Source organism: Sturnus vulgaris, chromosome 1, assembly GCF_052056855.1.
Source record: "Sturnus vulgaris isolate bStuVul1 chromosome 1, bStuVul1.hap1, whole genome shotgun sequence".
NCBI lineage: Eukaryota > Metazoa > Chordata > Aves > Passeriformes > Sturnidae > Sturnus > Sturnus vulgaris.
Window position 1 is genome coordinate 119,864,041 of NC_142243.1, and position 18,554 is coordinate 119,882,594.

Below are 18,554 nucleotides of genomic sequence, written 5' to 3' on the forward strand. Positions count from 1 at the left end.
TCTTCCACTTCTTAAAAAGAGAAAAATTTCCTCATCAATTTGTCGCTAAGCTTCACAAATTTGACACTCACTCTTAAGGACAGTGAAAGAAAGTTTCTGCAGTTTGTAAATGCAGGACACCTATTAGATCTTCCTTTTTTACTTCTACGAACCCAAATTAAAGTGGTGTGAAATGAGCTTGTTAGCCTTTTTAAAAACAAAGTTAATTGTGATGTAATACTAACCACAATTGTGGGTATCAACTCTAAAATGAGAATGAATCCTTAATATTAGATTCAATTTTGTTAATGGGAAACTGAATTTAGGAACTGTTAATTTATTAACTAGCCAAGAGATGTAAAGAAGCATGAAAAGTCTTGAACAGCATTTAAAACGTTTTGGGAAAGGGTGAATACTGTAATATCAAGTAGCACACAAGAAATGTCTGTGTGCTGCAGCCTTAATGTTGTGAATTCCTTCCCAAACACATTTAATGTGTAGGCAAGGAAAGGTGGGATCAGGAGAAGCAAGAGGAAGTTGTATTTTGGAGCAACAAATAAAAGCAACATGCTTAAAGGTATGAAGAGGCCTTTGGAGAGAGGAGGAAGAGTTCCAATTCAAGGGTTATAGGACACAGTTAATCTGCCTCTGTAGTGGTGCCCACTTGAGACACTGCAGGTACTGCCTTCTGTAAACCAGTAATTTTCACAAAACTTCACAGCCTTCACTTATTCCCATGAACTCGGGTAAGAGGGACGTCTGAAGCTGGGTATCTAAACTCAAGCAGTATATTCTTTCCAGGCACTAGCAAAGGCCCTGAAAGCATGGGATTTTTATTTTTCCCATCCTATTCTTGGCATTTCAGCACAGCAATTACCTAGGAAGGGCTGCTAAACACTGTGCCTTGGGGAAACCTTGTGAGAAAAGTGTTTATGCCAAACAAGTGTGTAAACAACTGTCCATGTAGAGCATGCTTAGTCTGGGCTGTCCTACAGCTCAGGAAAGCTGTGTCCTTGTTTTAACACTGTTACTACAAAGCAAGCACTTGGGGGAATATCTGTGGGCTCACAGTGCTCACAGCTCACCTTAAACTTCCTAACAGCTCCAAGCAGATGATGCTCCACTTTGCAAAAAATGGCAACAAAACTGGTGGGACTTCCTGAAGAATTGGAGTCAAACCAGCACTGGGACTTGCCATGCTCCTAAAACTACAGGTGGCCCTATTGTATTTAATTTCTGGTATTTGTGAATTTTATCTGAATAGACGTGATCTTTACATATGGCCTAATCTATTGTTTACTTTCTAGTTTTAACAGAAACCAGTCATTTTCATATATACAAGTTTTCTTGCAGAGTATCTCTTTGCCCACTGATCCCTCCTTGGACAAGGGGCATAGGTCAGAAAAAAAACTGATGCCAAATTATGATACAGAGAGACACATCTGCAGATACATATTTTCTTTGTTTGCCTTTTATGTTGGAGAACAAACCCTGCCTGAAGCTCTATAGTATGCAGACATCTAGTGGTTGGAAAATATAATGCAATTAACACATCTTTACAGGACACCTGTAAAAATTTGATGCCATCATATCATCATCTGAAGGCCGGATACCTTGGAAATATACCTATTGCAAACAGATTCTTTGGCTCTGCAAGAACTTTTTTTCATTCATTACAGCCCTAGTCACAGGTATTTTGAGATGCTCTGGCCTCATGTGTTTCCATTTTTAATTTTGTGGAACTAGGGTGGTCAAAATGTAAAATCAGGAAGATTCAAAATGCTGCAGCACTTCCACTTAATCATAGACTATAATTTCACACTGAGACTCATGCATTTGGTAATCATCAGTGGCTTCCCTGCCAAGAGCACACAGCTCTCAGACTCTTTTGTGTTTGTTTTTTATTTTTCTCTTGAGTAAACATCTCCTTATCTATATGAACTACTACCTGTTTCTAAGCCATGAATAAATCTTTCAGCTACTTTTTGTTTGTTTTTTTTTTTTCTTTTTGCTTGGCCACATATATGATTATCCAGCTAAAGAGACCAAGCCACTGTCAACTTATGGTCCAAGATAATGAAACTCACTTTGTACAGACTAATAGTGCACCAAAAAGAAAAACCCTGGTATCTTCACAACATGAGGCTAAACACACATTTTCTAGAACTGCTTTATACCTGCTATTTAAAATATTGCTGACATGGTGTATCATACTCAGCTGTATGTGTTCACTGACTAATCACAGCTTTCATCCTTTTCATGCTCACCACTGTCAGATGTTTACATGGGAGGCACTTCAGAAAGCACTGTTTGTAGTGTATATTTATACTAAAGCCTAAGGGAGGAAATGAGTTTATGTCTAAGTAAGATCATGTTGGTTTTGTCTCCATCTCAGACACAAACCTCACCTTTAATAATAAGTACTGGAGTTGCTTATGTGCTTGAAGCCCCAGCCTTCTCCACTGCTTTATTTTATAAAAGAATGGAGTTTGTGTTTTGGCTTTATTCCTTTACCATCTTCTATCTCAGGAGATGTGGTGGGGGGGGAAGGTAACCCAACCCAGGGAATGTGGTGAACAGCCAGGGTTTAGGATAAGGTTTGCTGTCCAAGGACAAGCAGCCAACTCCCTGTCACTGGTGGGAAAGGTGCCGGAGAGAAGCAGTGTCAGGGAATAAGGCTGGCTGGACGTGGCTTCTGATCACTGATTTGGGAGTTGGCTGTGGGTTAGTCAGCTGGTGTTACACAACCCAGAATGGAACACTTCCAACAGAAGCAAGTTGAGATGGAAATAGAAAAGGAGTATTTCCAACCACATCCCTGCTAGTGAAAAGGAGAACACTCAGGGAAGTTTCTTTATGCTGTTTTTGCTTTGTTATCTTTATACTTTCTTTTTCTTTGTTAGTCAAGGCTTAAACAGCTCGTTGTGTACTTTATAGGGCAAGCTCTTTCCAAGTTTATCTAATATTTCCCTTCTTTTACCTCACCTTCAGTTGTTTCTCTGATATTTGGGGAGGGGAGGCCTCTTTGGATCAAGATGAGATCAGGAGCTGGGGAAGGCTGAGCAAAAGAAAAAGCTGCCACTGTCTCTGTAAACAGCACGGGAAAAACACTGGTGAGAAGCATTTGAAGATACTGAATGGAAGAATCACAAAAAATTGCCCAGCACTGAAAAGCAAACCTTGCATTAGAAACAATTATCCCAACAAATCAGGGAGAAGATTTAAGAGGTGATCTGACTACTGAGTCAATGTTGGGTTTTTATTTTGCAAGTAAGCCTAAACTAAGATGTAACAAGTTCTCCTGAACAAGACTACACTACACACATTGCAGGTCTATAGGAAGAACCTCTCTCTGACAGGGCTGACTGCTGGGTCTTTTTCTTATACCTGGCATCATACAGATAACTTGTGATCAGGGAGGAATCTTCATATGCTAGAGAAGTATATGCAAAGTGATTGTAAAGATAAGTTCTTTAATATATCAGAAGCATTCAAAAAATTACTGCAAGAGAGAAGGCTCAATGACAAAGCGAATGTCTTCAGAGCAAGTCTTGAACAGCATTCAGTATAAAAGACTTGGGGCTGTAAAATTAATAATGGAGGAAAAGGAACAGGATTTTAACACAAATTCATTAAGCAAAGGAAGAAACGAAATCATACAAATGCCAACAGAGCTGATGAGCTGATGCTAGGCATATAGTCTTCAGACTGAAATATATTAAGGTTCTACAGTTCATCTTACATTGCTTTTCTTTTTAAAACAGTTTTTTATATGTAGCATTCTAAAGAGATAAATACACACACATAGGTGTGCTTACAATGGCAGCTAGAGTTTCACAAATAAATGTGCACATAAACATTTCCAAAAGCATCCTGCATGGTCCAGCCTCAGAAGGTGTAGTGGGTGACTCTACAGCTACCTGACATTTCAGCAGGAAGCACTGCTGTATAAAGGAAGAACACATCTCAAAGCAAACTCCATGGCTGGTGATGCCACCATGAAACCCAGACAAGAAAAAGCATGCCAAAATCTGTGCTTCTTCCATAGCTCTCAACCCCTAGAGGTTTTCCCCTTTTTCTCTACAGCCATCATTCCTCCTGGGACTCCCCCCGTTTCGACAAGAAAGAAAGCTTCCCTTCATTCTCATTGGAGTGGATGTGACAACCATGAAAGAATCGTTTGCCCAAGGCCATTACTGAACCAGTGCTGTGCCCACCAGTCAAACTCAATGAAAGTGAGTCTGTGCTAATGGTAGCTGCACCCTGGCAGGGTCTGGAAAATGCTGACTGGTGTGACTTCTGGTGAAGCTGCATGTGCATGGATCTCTTCTTGTTCCTTCTGCAGTCTCAGCAAAACTCAGCTGAAATTTCTCAATACAATTTTTTTTCCTTTATGTTGTCCTGCTGTTAAGCAGTTTTATCTCCTCAGCAACAGTAAGTAGTCTTCAATTACCCTCTGAGAGACAGGAACACAGATGAGTCAACCTTTAGGATGCAGACCAGGATGCTGGCCAGGGATCACTTCTATTTCCTCTGAAGACTCATGTCCTACCTCACATCTGTTTCCATACACAGCCACCACCCCATGCTTGCCAGTGTAATGTCTGGGATCAAGCCTATTCTTTAACCCACATCAATTTATTCCTGTTTATCTTCCAGGTATATTTTGAGATCAGGCCTAGAATTTATTGGTCCACCTGCCTATGACTTAATTTTCACACAAAGGAAAGGTTTTATCCAGGGCAAAAGACAGCTTTAGGGAGGCACAGTGTTTTCTAAGCTCCTCTAATTTGGGTAAGTGCGTGCCCAGGATCACAGCCCAAAGTGCAAAGCACATCATACCACGCTTCCTAGTGAAACTAAGAATTTAAAGGCTCTAAATTTTTCTGAGAGCTCCAGAAAACTACAGAGGAAACTGAAGAACACATCACCTGCAGATGGATGATCACTGACAACAGTCATCTGCCCCAATTCACCTTCCTTCTCTCAAGAGCTGGATTTTTCCTATTCCAAATACCTTCCTACAGTTTATCAGAAGCCTGTGGAGCCAGCTTTTGCCTGATGAAGCACAAAATTGCTTTTAAGTATTATGCCATCGATTTCAAGACCAACAAGTGTGCAACTGCTCAACATCTCTTGGAAACTTACAATTCACTTTTCTAATAAATCTCTAAAATTATGTGAAGCATTATGCCCATTAACATTTCCCTTTAAAAATACTTCCAGAGAGCAAACTAACTCAAAATTTTAGTAGCTGTAGGCTTAAAGAGGAAATTATTAATTTGCAGCCTTACACTACCCTCAGAAACCCCTTATCAGTTTTATAATTTCTTAAAAGTATTAATACAAAGTCAGGCATGTGGAACTCCAGCTGGAGAGCAGTAGAGCCTTGCCACACTCAATAAAACCTCTCATGAATGTAGTGTAACTGAAATAATACAGTGAGAGCCCTTCCTAAAAATTCCTCCCTGTGTATTCCTACCAAAACCAGAAAGACTAATTTAACTTTTCCCAATACACAACGAACGTGGGTTGACCAATCTGTAATTAGAATGGGTCTGTTTTTTGAATGAATTTGTTGCTATAATTAGATCCAGTTCTTAAGACACAAAACTGATCTAAGTATTTTTACCAGTGGGTTTTATTTTTCTTTCAAAGCCAAGCCTAGGAAAAAAGTCTGACAAGTGTTGAGACAAATTTACTAACTTCAATTCCTCAGCAGTAGTATTTATATGACTAGAATTTCGCTGCACAAGGCAATGCTTGAAAGAACAGCAAACACAGGAAGGGAGCACAGGAAAGGGAAATAATGGACTTTTTGGCGGAGACATTACATCATTTGCTTCACAATTTATCTGTATTTCACAGCCACAGGAATATCAGCCAGCTTCAAGATAAGGAACATGTTTATTTAGAGAATAAATCTTGTTCAGATTTCATCATAATGTCAATATTTGCCATATTACTACTACAGTTCCTGTCAGTTAACACTCAGTAGTTAATAATATGTTGTATGCAAAGGGAGATCTGAATGAGCTGTGTGTATCATCTGAGAACTGTCAGGTTTGGAACATGGTTCACTCCACTTTTGGAGGGTTCATTCATTGCTGGGTGCAAGGAGACAAGAACAGAGCTTCACCTGGCAGAAAACAGGTGACTTCCACCTCACAGAGTTTTATTTTATTTTCCCAAGATTTTAGTACCAAACCTCACAACTAAGACAAGTTATCAGGCTCCTGTCAAAAACTACAGACGGTCCAGCCAGGCCACTGCAGCAGAGACTGCTCCTGCCCTGTGGTATGATTCTCATCATCATTCATCAGTGGGAAGCCACGGTCTGGTAATCAGGTGTTGGGGTTGGGCTCTGGCTGCAGCTGCTTGGGGAGTAACTGCTGAAGGAAGAGGGGCAGTAGCCAGTGAATCTGCTACATACACATGTTGCAGACACTGCGGGTGGAAAGTGTGGTTTTGGCCAGCACTGAAATCTTGAACCCAATGAGTAGATAACTTCATGAAATGTGGGCAGGAGATGGGGATAACCTTAAGGAATATAAGTTTCTCTAAGCCCAAGGAACAACATGCTGACTGCTATTCTGCTAAGCCCAAATGAACAGATGACCTCATGGTGGACTGCTTGTTTTACATTTTCTGTGCATTTATTGCAATGCATGCTACCAAGGTTTATCTCCAAAGGAAATATGTCTTTCTGCAGGGCACCCAGTTACAAACACATCAAGTGGTCAATAATATCTGTTCCTGCTCACCCAGTTCACATACACTCTGTGCATTTGCCCTGTTGTTTCTGCTGCCACTATACACACATATATACACATAAATTACTCAGAGGGCTTGTAACATTCTTCAGCAGTAGTTTTCCCCATAACCCTTGACAAGGTGGATTAAGGATGCCTCTGACTCTGTATTTACCATTTCCTGGAATGACTTTGTGATTGATGATTGATCTGCTCCAAGGGAGTGGCCTCCTCTTTGTGAGCCCTCAGTTTCCATCTTCATTGTGCCCCAGACTGGAAGTTGCCATCTTTGCCTCTGGGATTCTTCCACTGACACAGATCTCTGCAAGGTCCCTCATGCTACAACAGGGAACCTCACTAATAGCTATGGTGATCAAAGCTATTGCCTCCCACATCAGTGACTCTGTCCTTCAGATCTTGGTGTTTCTCAGGAATTAGGAGCTATGAGGCTGACTGGATGGTTCAGACTACCCTTGCTTTATCTTCTCTGGCAGATAAGTCATGTGTGGCCCAGCATGGCAATCCCCATGCTGTGCAGCAAGCTCAGGACATGCAGAGAAAGTCCCCAGACCACCATCCCCAGCAATGTACAGAACAAATAGAACTGTCATAATTCACAGGAGAACAAAGACTGAACATTTTCTGCCTCAATTGAACACTATATTGCAAAGTTCCATGGCTCACCAAGTAGAAAATAATCCAGACAATTCCGTTTATTGTAATATTGGTTAATTTTACTTAGTTCCAAACTGTCCTTTTTTCAGTAAGGTTCCTAGTAATGTAAATGTCATTCAGCTTTATTCAGATAACCCATGTCAAATGCATATGCTTAGCAGAGAAGTGCTCCTTTTCTGCCAAAAAATTAATTCTGAATTTGTATAATACTCTTTGTGAACAAACAGAGTTTTTATTACCTTTGCAGAATGCATCTCCCCTCTACAGAAAATATTGTTACTGACAGAACAAGAGATGATACGGAATAAAAATAAATCTAACATTCAAAACAATAATGAGTATTTCTACATATTAGCATTCATACCAAGCTTAAAATCAGTACTATTTGGATCACAGATTACTATTGAATGCTATGGCAAAGTAGCTATAAAAGCAACGATAATGACAATTTAAAAATAGTTAACAGTGTGAAACGGAAGATTCAATATATTTTCTTCTTTTAATGTACAGCCCATTCCCAGAATTTCACTGGACCATGTGGACAGACCAACTGTCACAGCTGTCTATCAAGGCTGAATTAGATGAAGACAAACAATACAGGCTTTGTGGTTCAACTGAAGCAGCAGTCTCAAAAGTTTCCATTTCTCATCTGCGGGCACTGTGGGAGCATTGTCTTCCCCCCTCTCTGAAAAGAGAATGGAACAATTATGTTACTGAAATTCCTCCACAGTGGGTCTGAAAGACTGTTTATGTCCAGCCAGGGAGACAGGGAAAACTAAAAGCTGGGATTTCATGACAGCAGGTGGGAGCAGTTTCAGGGTATATACTTTAGTGACATAATGGTACTGATTCTTCTCTTCTAGGGTAAAGCCAGTGCTGCAAGATTTACTAGCAATGAAGGAAATGGCAGTAAAAATGCAAAGTTAAAAGCAGTGGTAAAATTATTAATTCAAAACAAAGTTTTACAATTGGCTTTCTGAATCAGTCTGGTAATTGATTCTAACCTGGTGCTCATGGTACTGAACTAGAAAGAAAAATATACTGGTCACAGAGAACTTTTTACCATTTACTGTTTTAGAGGCCTTACTGAGTGAAGTGCTGAGTACCAGCTCTCATGGGAGTCAGTTGGGCTCAAGGGATAGAAAGCAAGCACCCATTTTCTCCTAATAGGAGTAATATTCATTAGCAGCACTAATCAATGCTTGATTTCATGCAAACACATATTCATGTGCTTTGGCATAACCTTAAGAATCCAGGTGCACAGGTTGTCCCAGTGCTCCCAGTTCAGAAGCAGTGAGTATGAGAGTGTCTGACTGCTTCATTCCTTCATTCTGTTGTACTAATAATTTCCCTTTTTTTTTTCCCCCTGAGGTTATTCTAGTGCTAACAATAGCTCAGTGTGTACACACAAACAATCTGAAAGTGCTCCTGGTGCAAATGGTCACCTGGGGCTACAACTGCTTGCAGGAAGAGTCAACACATTCCATAGAGTTCCCACTCCGGTCCTGACAGTGGAAGGGAGTGTAGGGGTTGTCAGTAACCAGCAGAGCTGCTAAGAAGTCACCACCTACCCACGAGACAATCTGTGTTGTGATTTCTTCATACTCCCTGGTTATCACTCAATACCCCCCAAAAGCCACGTTGTCAGGCAGAAGCACCATTCGATGGTCCACTTGAAGAGCTTTCTACCAGCTGCCTCCTAAGGCAGGCTGTAACCAGCGGGCTTTACACTCTGTGTAACAGCACAGAGGATTATACCAAGCACTTGGTATAAAGGTGCAACATAAAAAAACAAAACAACAACTAAGTAGTAATAACAAGTTATTCTCCATTTCTGGAAAAACTCTTGGCACATTTTTAAAGTGGGCTACTGATACAAAGGGTGCAGGGACCAACCCCCCCACTTCCCCGAACAGAAAGTTTCCATTTTTGTGGCCAGAAAGTACTGGATCAGTGAATAAGACTGAACAATCCAAGTGAGATAGTTCAAAAGAAGCCAAAACCTTTGTGTTTTTAAGGTTCCATTTAGGTAAACTAATGCTGTGACATAGTAACACTTCCTCAATCTCAATTAGTGAACTAATTAAGAAAATTGTTTTCCACACTGCAGTGAGTAGCACCTCTCTTCTTTCTTGGGTAATCCCTAGTGCAATGTAACGGTGATTGAGTATCTAATTACTCTTTAATTGAATGCACATTTTGTACATTTTTAGCTAGTTCAAGCTTAATGCTTTTAGTCCAAAAGTCAAAGTGAAATTAAGTTGAACTGGGATTTCGTACCTATTGTATTAATGAATTACTTTTTGAAAGGAGCCTAATTACGATCCAGTTTGAAATTTTCAGCTGTGTTTGTTACAGAAATACTTAATGTATTATCTGACAAAAGACTGATTGTATGAATTGGTAGTGTTGTTATCCATGTTTACCCTTGTTTATTCTTGTGTAACAACCCCTTGCCTACTTTCTGGTGAAGTCCTCTACAGACCAAATACTTATTCCCAAAGAAAACCTTCCAGGATCAGTGCCATAAACTGTAAATACCTACAAAATCTTACGAGTTTTTCACAATACCCATGGCTTGAAAAAAAAAATTATTAACAAGGTTAATCAAAGCTCAGAAATCAACCTCAGAATATAAGAAAAAATCATTACTTTTCCACGAAGATTTGTATCTAATTCTTTCATATAAAAATTTTATGGAGCTATATACTTCACAAAATTTTTGGTACAAAACTGGGACAAATGGAACACTATGCATTTTATCTCAGAAACAAGGAGCAGAAGCAGCAGCAAAGTTAAGGAGCAAAGCTGGTATATTTTTAAGAACCAAAGGTCCCAATGTTCCTATAGCAATAGAGAGAACATATTTAAAAGAGAAGATATGAGAAAACTTCAGTGAAAAGGATTATTTTTCAAAGTCTTCCAAGAGTGTTGAGAAAGTGCAAATAAAGAGACTATGGAGAAATTAAATAGGATGGCCACAATATGGTCTTTCCATCTGATAGGGAAGAAGTATGAAGTCCCACAGCAGCAGCTTTAGGTCTAGGTCAAGATCAATACACAAGATCCAACCCTTTATTCTGCTGCTTAAAAATAGTCAATCTCCTTTCTGGAGAGTTTTTCCACCTCTTTGTCTTACCATATTCCTTACGCCCCTCGTCTCACACAATGTCCTATCGTTTCCTTTACAGAAGGATGTTGCCTTCTCCTCCTTAACATTACGATAAATCAAGAAGAGTTAAAAAAAAAAAAAAGCAAAAGACATAGGAGGCAAAACCACTACAATACTGACAAAACATTAAATTTATCCTACACCTTCCTAAAAACAGCAGCTGAAAGTACAGCCAGGTGTGGATTCAGAGTGTCTCAGAAAAGAGAACTGAGTACCTTATCAAACCTTATCTTTCTTGAAATGCTCTGCATTCCTTCCATGATAAGGTTACAATTTAGTGAATCAATATCAAGTTTTGTGGGCATTTAGCTACGTCTACCTAACTAAAATACACCTTTATTTGTCTTGAGCAATGAGGACGCATAAATGTTTTAAAAGAAAGTTTTATTAGTAGCATTGCTCTGTCATAAACTCTGGTCTTATCCATAAAACATTGTTAACAACAGTTAGCACTGACATTCTGTTTCTTGAGTGGCAAGTATCAGTTGCAAAAACATTTTCAGTAATCTAAATAACTTGCTATTTATTTACAAAACATGTCTGTTTGCTTAGCAAGACTTTGCATGTTTTTCATTGCATTACCTTTATCCATATGAAATAATCAGAATTAAAAATTCCAATAAGAGTAAGGATCAGGGCCTACTCGAATCTTCAGTTTCAATGGACTAATAATGTTCTGCTTATAAGTGTATGATTTCATCCAGGCAAAACAGAGTGCACTTCCAGGGCCTAACTTGTACAAGACTGGCGAAGGAGGAAAGGATACTGCAGGCTCTTTTCTCTGTATTGTACAGATACATGTACCTATATGTCCTTCTAGTATCTTTGATATTTGAGAGCCTATTACATTATATTTTATATGTGCTATTCTCTTTCTCTAAAAACGGGTGTAGCTTTATCAATGATGATTTCAGCTTCTTACTATTTTGACTCATCACGGATTTGTGGCATTTTCCTCATAAGTGAAAATACCATGGCAGAGTTTCAGTACATGTTCAGACTCTAACTTGTGCTTGCTTGTGAGGGTGTTTTGTATGACAGGCACTCTGGGCTCCTGGCTACATTATCAGCTCCCAAGTAGCAGTCTACCAACCATACATGGTTTATGGTAAACTGCTGGGAATTGCACTCTCAAAACTCTTTTGATGAAAAGCTGATGATAACAGTGAATTATGAATAAGAAAGACTGTGTGATGCTGGTAGAAACTCACAGGTCACAAAATTTAGGAGCACTTGTCAGCATGAAGTATCTTATTTGAAGCATAAGCAGGGATCTGATTCCTAGACTACCTTATGACTTTTTTAGCTTTGAAAAGGAAGCACAGTTATCTTTCCTCCTTGCTTCTTTACATGCTAAGGGATTTTGACCATTTTCCATTCCTCTACAATTCCTCTACAAGGTATTTCCAACAAGACCTCAGTGAGGAATTGAACAAGGACAATTCCAATATGATACTAACTGTGAAAACTCAAAATGGTCTTCTTTCTCATTTAGGCTTGGTCACCTGTTATACTGATGCTCTGGCCTGGACACATAAGTACCTACCACAGCAAAGACCAGTCTATGACTCTTGGCTGCCTCTGGCTACCAAGTCCCTACATTCTTGCCCCCGTATCACAGGTACATCACATAAGCAACCAAAATGTTTTTCTAGTCACTTATTTGAATCATCAGCAGAGGGAAAAAAAATTTATGCTGATATTACAGGGCTCACTTGCAATCTCAGGGCACACCCTACTCCCTGCTATTACAATGAAGCAGTGGAAAAAACCTCAAAAGGCATCATTTTTCAGCCATTCCTGGAGCTTTTGGTTGCCTGAAAGCTCCAAAAGTTTTGTTTTGTTTCCAGTAGGTCTCTAAATATGGTGTTTGGCCCTCTGTCCTACAGTCATGCACTCAAGTGTAAGCACATTCTCAACAACTCTGAAGTGGCAGCAGAGGGTGGGCACTGGACATAAGACCTTAAATACAGAAGAACAATAGTCAGTTTTGGTGATAACATGAAGTTCAGTTTCTTTAAAGACTGAAACTTAACAATTAAACCAACCTTTTAATCGCAAACTAAACTCATGGAGACAAACAATGCCCAATAAAAAAATCACTCACTTAGAAGCAGCACAAATACTTGTATTTCAACAAATCTAGGAAATTTGTGTTTGCACTTCTAAAGAACTAATGTTGATAATCTTTGTGTTGGGTTGATTTGGGTTTTTTAAACAGGAAAATGATAAGAATAGTTGTAGTAACCTAATGATGCATGGCTGCAGACAGCTCATTCCAGCTCTTGACCTACACAACAGGAAAGGAAAAAATCCCCAAGTGTTTGAACTTCTGCAGAGCAACTTGTTTGTGAACTTCATAAATTACAAATGCTACTAGTAAACTGAGAGTAAAGACACATGGACTGCTAATGTTAATGCCCATTAAAATATAAATTTCACTGCAATCTGTTTAAACATAGAAATACAGTCCATAGTATTGCATCACCCTTCCCATTTTTCAAAGGCAAAGTGCAGCTCCACGGCTCACTCTGGATTTGAATGTTCTTTCATATTCTACAATCTGTTTTCACACAATTCACAAGTCCATAATGAGGAGAGTGCACCACCACCTGTTTAGTACTAGTTCATTACCACTGGCAACACCAGATCCCCTGTTCTGTATCCTGGGGAAAGGGCACCATAGTTTTGTTGCCAGAACAGCTGCTCAGCAGCTTCAAAAGCAAGGAATTTGCACTATCCATTCCCAAAACCCCCCAGATACAGCCACCACATAGCCCCCTCTCACTGCTGTGAAATTTGTGTTGTACCAGTTTCTCCTTGTCTGCTCAGTCCTCTCAGTATCATGCAGAGAGTTTCTGCAGCATCAGAAATGCAGTCTCTGTTCCTCCCACCCTAAATTACACCTTCTTTTTCCCCAGGCCTAGCAAAACCTTGCTATTTTAATGATGTTATTTAATTTTTTTCTCAAATCTTGAATTTACAACTAGGAAAATAGTCATTATATTAAGCATGTTTTTAAACTGAATTAATTTCTGCTATCTTAATTTACAGGATATTGGATAAATTTGCACCTACTTGCAGTCTGAGGTCTACCACAGATGTATGTGTATGTATGAGTGTGTACATGCACTTGTGTATATAAAAATTGATGTTTCCTCAGAAATTTCTCAATCAGTCATGAATGAAAAAATGTTCAGGAAAACATGAGTAATGTATGTATGTAGATGGAGTAGGTATAAGACATCATCACACTTGGAGGGTAATTATTTATGAATAAAAAATAAATTGTGTCTGAGATGGGGAGTTTTGAGACAACACAGTGGAGATCAAATTCTTTCGTTTATTAATTATTCTCAGAGGAAAACAGATTAAATTTTATCACTTTAAAAAGAAAATGCTCTTTTAGCAAATTGTTTTCTGGAACAAGTTCTTACTGTCTTCTATTAAAAGAGCCTTGTGGATTTCAATGACTTCTATAAGAAGCACCTATTTGACCTCCTCTTAGTAAACAGGAGCAACGCCATTTACCTACTCTGTGCATGGAATCATGTGTATACACCCTGGTGTATAAAGGGATGGAGACACATTTGTATGCCATACTGAGTTCATTGTCATTACAAATTCAGGTTGATATTCAAGTCTTTGAAATCAGAAGTCTTGCTCATCCACGGATAAAGCTGTTCCACGGACATAAAAGAGGTGAAAAGCATGTCTACCAAATCAGCTACACGTAAAGCAACAAGATTTAAAGAGGGGGTGATAAATCCATTGGAAACCACAAATAATGCTGTCTTCAGTGAAGAGTGCAGCACAGAAAAAGTACTTATCCATTAGAAAAGGTGGCAAGCCCCAAAATTCCAGCAAGCCTTCTGGAATAGTCACAATTCACATACTGAGAAATAGTGTGTCAGGCCTACAACTGTCAAATAAATAGCATCTAATGAAATGGAAGATTTAAGATTTGTTTTGATTTCTAAGAGTGGTAGCATTTATTTTCCTCACTGCTAGGCTTTGCTGTATAATAATAGTAAATACAAATCTTATTCCAAGATCATCTGAAACTATCAAGAAGTAGCTTAATGCCCATAGCAAGGGTTCTGAGTCAAGCAGGAAGTAAAAAAGAAACTGTCATTAACACTGAGGAAGTTATTCCTTCTGGTTTCTTTCAGAAAAGGACTTGGAAGTCCTGGCAAACATCAAGCTCAAGCTAAGACAGTAATGCACCCCAGGCAACAGTGAAATTCTGCAGCTCTCTGGGCTGCACCCAGGAAAAGCATTGCCAGCAGGTGGAGGGAAATGCTTCTACTCAGCACTGAGAGAACATCTGGAGTCCTGGGTTCCTCAGTTCAGAAGAAAGACATGCTGTAGATCAGCAACAGGCTACAAGAATGGTAAAGGATTGGAGCATCTGTCATAAAAGGATGCCTGAGAGAGGTGAAACTGCCCAGCCTCCAGAAAAGATGTTTCAACAGGGATTTTATAAATCTGTATAAATACTTTATGAGAACAAGTAGAGAGGATGGCACCATACTGCATCTTCAGCTGCATCCAATGAAAGGAGAAGAGGCAATGGGTGCAAACTGAAATACAGGAAATTTCATTTAAAATTAAGAAAAACCTTTTCTCTGCAGGAGTACACAGGTACAATTTGCTCAGAGATTAAGGAGTCTTCATCCTTATGATATTCAAAACCCAGCTGGACATGGCTCTGAGCAACCCACTGTAGTTAACACTGCTTTGAGCAGAGGATCAAACTAATAGATCTCCAGAGGCACCTTTCAATTACAACTACTCTGCTATTCTATTGTTCTTTACTCTGTAAATCTGAACTCATTTTTTTAACCTTCCAGGTCTGAAAGCAAATCTGTACTCCTATTTGCAGAAAAGCTACTCCGTAGCTTTTCCTCCAAACTCCTTAACATCTGACTGGCTCTTTCACTATTAGGTATGATTTAAAGAGGGTAGAGTTTTTTTAAACAGCTTTTTCAAAAGAAAAAATATATGTATTTGAAAACTTCAGCAACTACAGGAGAAGGATAAAAAGGTCATTTAATGGTCTGTCATTTGGATGTATGTCAAAAACCCTACCAAAACAGAATCCAAAAACTCATTAACCCCAAGCTATCTGAGAGACATACGTTTTTAGCAGAAAAGAAGCAGAGCTAGGAAAGGCCAACTAGATAGCAGCAAACTTATTCTAAAACCCACTGGTTTAAAGAGAGAAGAGAAGGTACAAAGTTCTGTTTTGTCATCCTGAAGGCCTCCTTTAGAGCCTGGCCAAATTTTATCTTCAAACTGAAGAGGAGTATTTTGAGATCTGGGCTTTTCCATGATGGAGGAACACTTTAAGAAAACAGTCCTTTCCCTGGTATTACACACCATGATATTCCATCTTTGTGTCAACTCTGCTTCTTACTCAACAGATTAGAACTAATTACATCCAAGATCAACATATGCCATTTGATCATAAGCCACAAAGGGCTCAGTTTTGTCAAGGTTTAAATCAAGGCTGAGGAGCAGATGTTCTGAAGCTTTGGAAGCATGGTGTACATAGAGCCTGCATTCTGATTCAGTCAAAATTTATTAGACCTTTCAAACAACCTCTTTCTATTCCTGTGGATACACTTACAGAAACATTTGTCTCCTTCTTTCCCCGACAGAATAACAAGGTCATGGCAAACTAACATTCCTCAAGGTTCTTCAAGTGGTTGTGCCATATTGGCTTGGAATAAAAAAAAAATACTGAAAAGTTTACTGACAGGAGTTCAGCAGCCTTGGCAGAGGGGCACTGTGTAAGAAAAGAAGTCAACCAGTATATTTGTAATTGTAATATTAAAGACATATCAGAGCTTTAAAGTAAAAGATAATCTGTTGTTTGAAAAGAAATGCTCCTCCTGAATCACTAGGAAGATGCTGCTCTGAAAACTATTACCTCCCCATCTATTACTGAGTCTTCATAGCAATATTCAGCTGATGCCAGCAATCCAATCTTAAGGGACTCCCTTCATTCCACTGAAGGAAGGAATCTTTCTGAGGATTTCTGAGGTCTGTGTGAGGAGCTACTGTTCCTCAACCTTCCTCATGGAGAGGTGTGAGGATATCACTACAAAGTAAGCAGGATTGTTTCCTTTCCTTTTTACCCCTTTGCACAGAAGAAATGTGAACAAAGCCATGTAATTTCTTTTTACACTTCATTTTTTTCAGCCCTCTAAACTAAATAGCAAAGATATATAATGAAACCTTGATTAATTCAGTGCTACTTGGACTGATGCACACAAAACTGAAAAGACCTGACCAAATGAATTTCTGATAAATAATTCAATCAGGTGTAGAGAAACAAGTGTCATTTCTTCTTGTGAGTTACACTGTGCAAGGAGTCACAGTTCTTCCTCAGCACTCGAGTGTCCATAATTAGTATGGCCCTACAGTGAGGACTATTACTTTGCATTAAAATTTCCATCATTTGAGAATTAAAACTGCAGATTATTTTGTGAAGCAAAGCCGAGATAAATCTTATTATATAGAACAAATCTTTATAAGTATTGACAAATGTAATAAAATTTCAAACACGAAAGCAAAAGGGGAATTTTTACATTTCAATTCCATCATTGTAAAGGAAAGTCTTTCATGCTTAAAATTCAAACTCAGTGTGTCAAGTAATTTCACTGTTACAGACTTGAATTACCTGCACTGGCCTGAGGGCATTATCACTCTCTGAGAAAAATTGTACTTTAATATTGCTACGATTTTCCCAAGTAATTTTTATGCAGAAGCTGGGATGAATTTGAAACATCCATTTCAAGATTAAAGTGACAACATTTGGTTACTGCAGAGAACCATGTAATTGAGAATTGGTCTTAAGGATATGCCCAAAATTAAATACGGGAATGAGAAAATAGTATTAAAAAAAGGTATCAGTGTTTTGGGTTTTTTGTTTAACTTCTGGGATGCAGATATTAAATTGGGTTATAAAATACCAATAACCCCTTACTTCAAAAATGTTTAGATGCATAAACCATATCAAATGCTTATGCTATACAGAAAGACCATGAAATTGCTGGTCACTGTCCTAGCCAATTTAATAATTTCTATCATATGCAGGAGGGAGGATTATCTTCTCACTTACTTTTAATGGATCTATTTTTTGGAAGCACTGAATTATCAATCTTTTTTATGGGTTATCTGCTGCCTGATCATTTGTTACTTTACATTAAATTGGAAACTGGACCCAGAGCATGCTCTGAATGGGTTTAACTCCACAACAGAGCCTGACATGAACTAGAGAGGGCAAGAATTTAAAGTACAAATAAATAGCCTTACCCAAAACAGTTTATCAAAACCCTTTTAGCAGCATGCTTTCCAGATGAAACCCTAGATGAATCTGTTATTTGTAGCTTTGAAGAAATGTGAAGATAGAAAATTTGAGGCTTTTATATGATGTATTTCAAAAGTAAACAGGGTAATGGGGAATACCCAATGTTTCTATTATTTAAATAAAGTTTTTTGTGGGAAACTAAAGAAAAAATTTTACTATGTTGAAAAGCAGTAGTACTTATCGAAGAAAGCATTCACAGATTCTTTTCTTGAAATTTTCCCAGATTTTCTCTCCTATTATTTGCATTAAGGCAAGATCACATCATTTCAAAATCAACAAAAAGCTGGTGCCTTGACTCATTACCTTCAAGACAACAATTTGCCTCAGAATAATAGAATGATTTAAGTTAGAAAAGACCTTTAAGATCATCATGCCATTAACCCAGCATTGCCAGGTCCATCACTAAACCCTGTCTCTAAAATCCCATCTACACATCTTAAATGCCTTCAGGGATGGTGACTCAACCATTTCCCTGGACTTTAACTCTCTTTGAATCTCACTGCCAGGTTTTTCCTTACAGCAAAACATCCATTAACTAAGTATAACAAGGATTAGGAGTAATTGTTGAGCATTGAGGAGATTTACTTTGTAAATGATA

At 38.6% G+C, this 18,554-nt stretch overlaps 1 protein-coding gene across 1 annotated transcript in view; it reads right to left on the reverse strand.

The window, feature by feature from the left end:
- Positions 1-7,429: 7,429 nt before the first annotated feature.
- The window catches only part of CA8 (carbonic anhydrase 8 (inactive)), a 47,565-nt gene continuing 36,440 nt past the window's right edge, over positions 7,430-18,554 (reverse strand). Inside the window, exon 9 of the mRNA XM_014873072.2 lies at positions 7,430-8,091. The gene's annotated coding sequence lies outside the window, so the exon portion shown is untranslated. The remainder of the gene's footprint in view (positions 8,092-18,554) is intronic.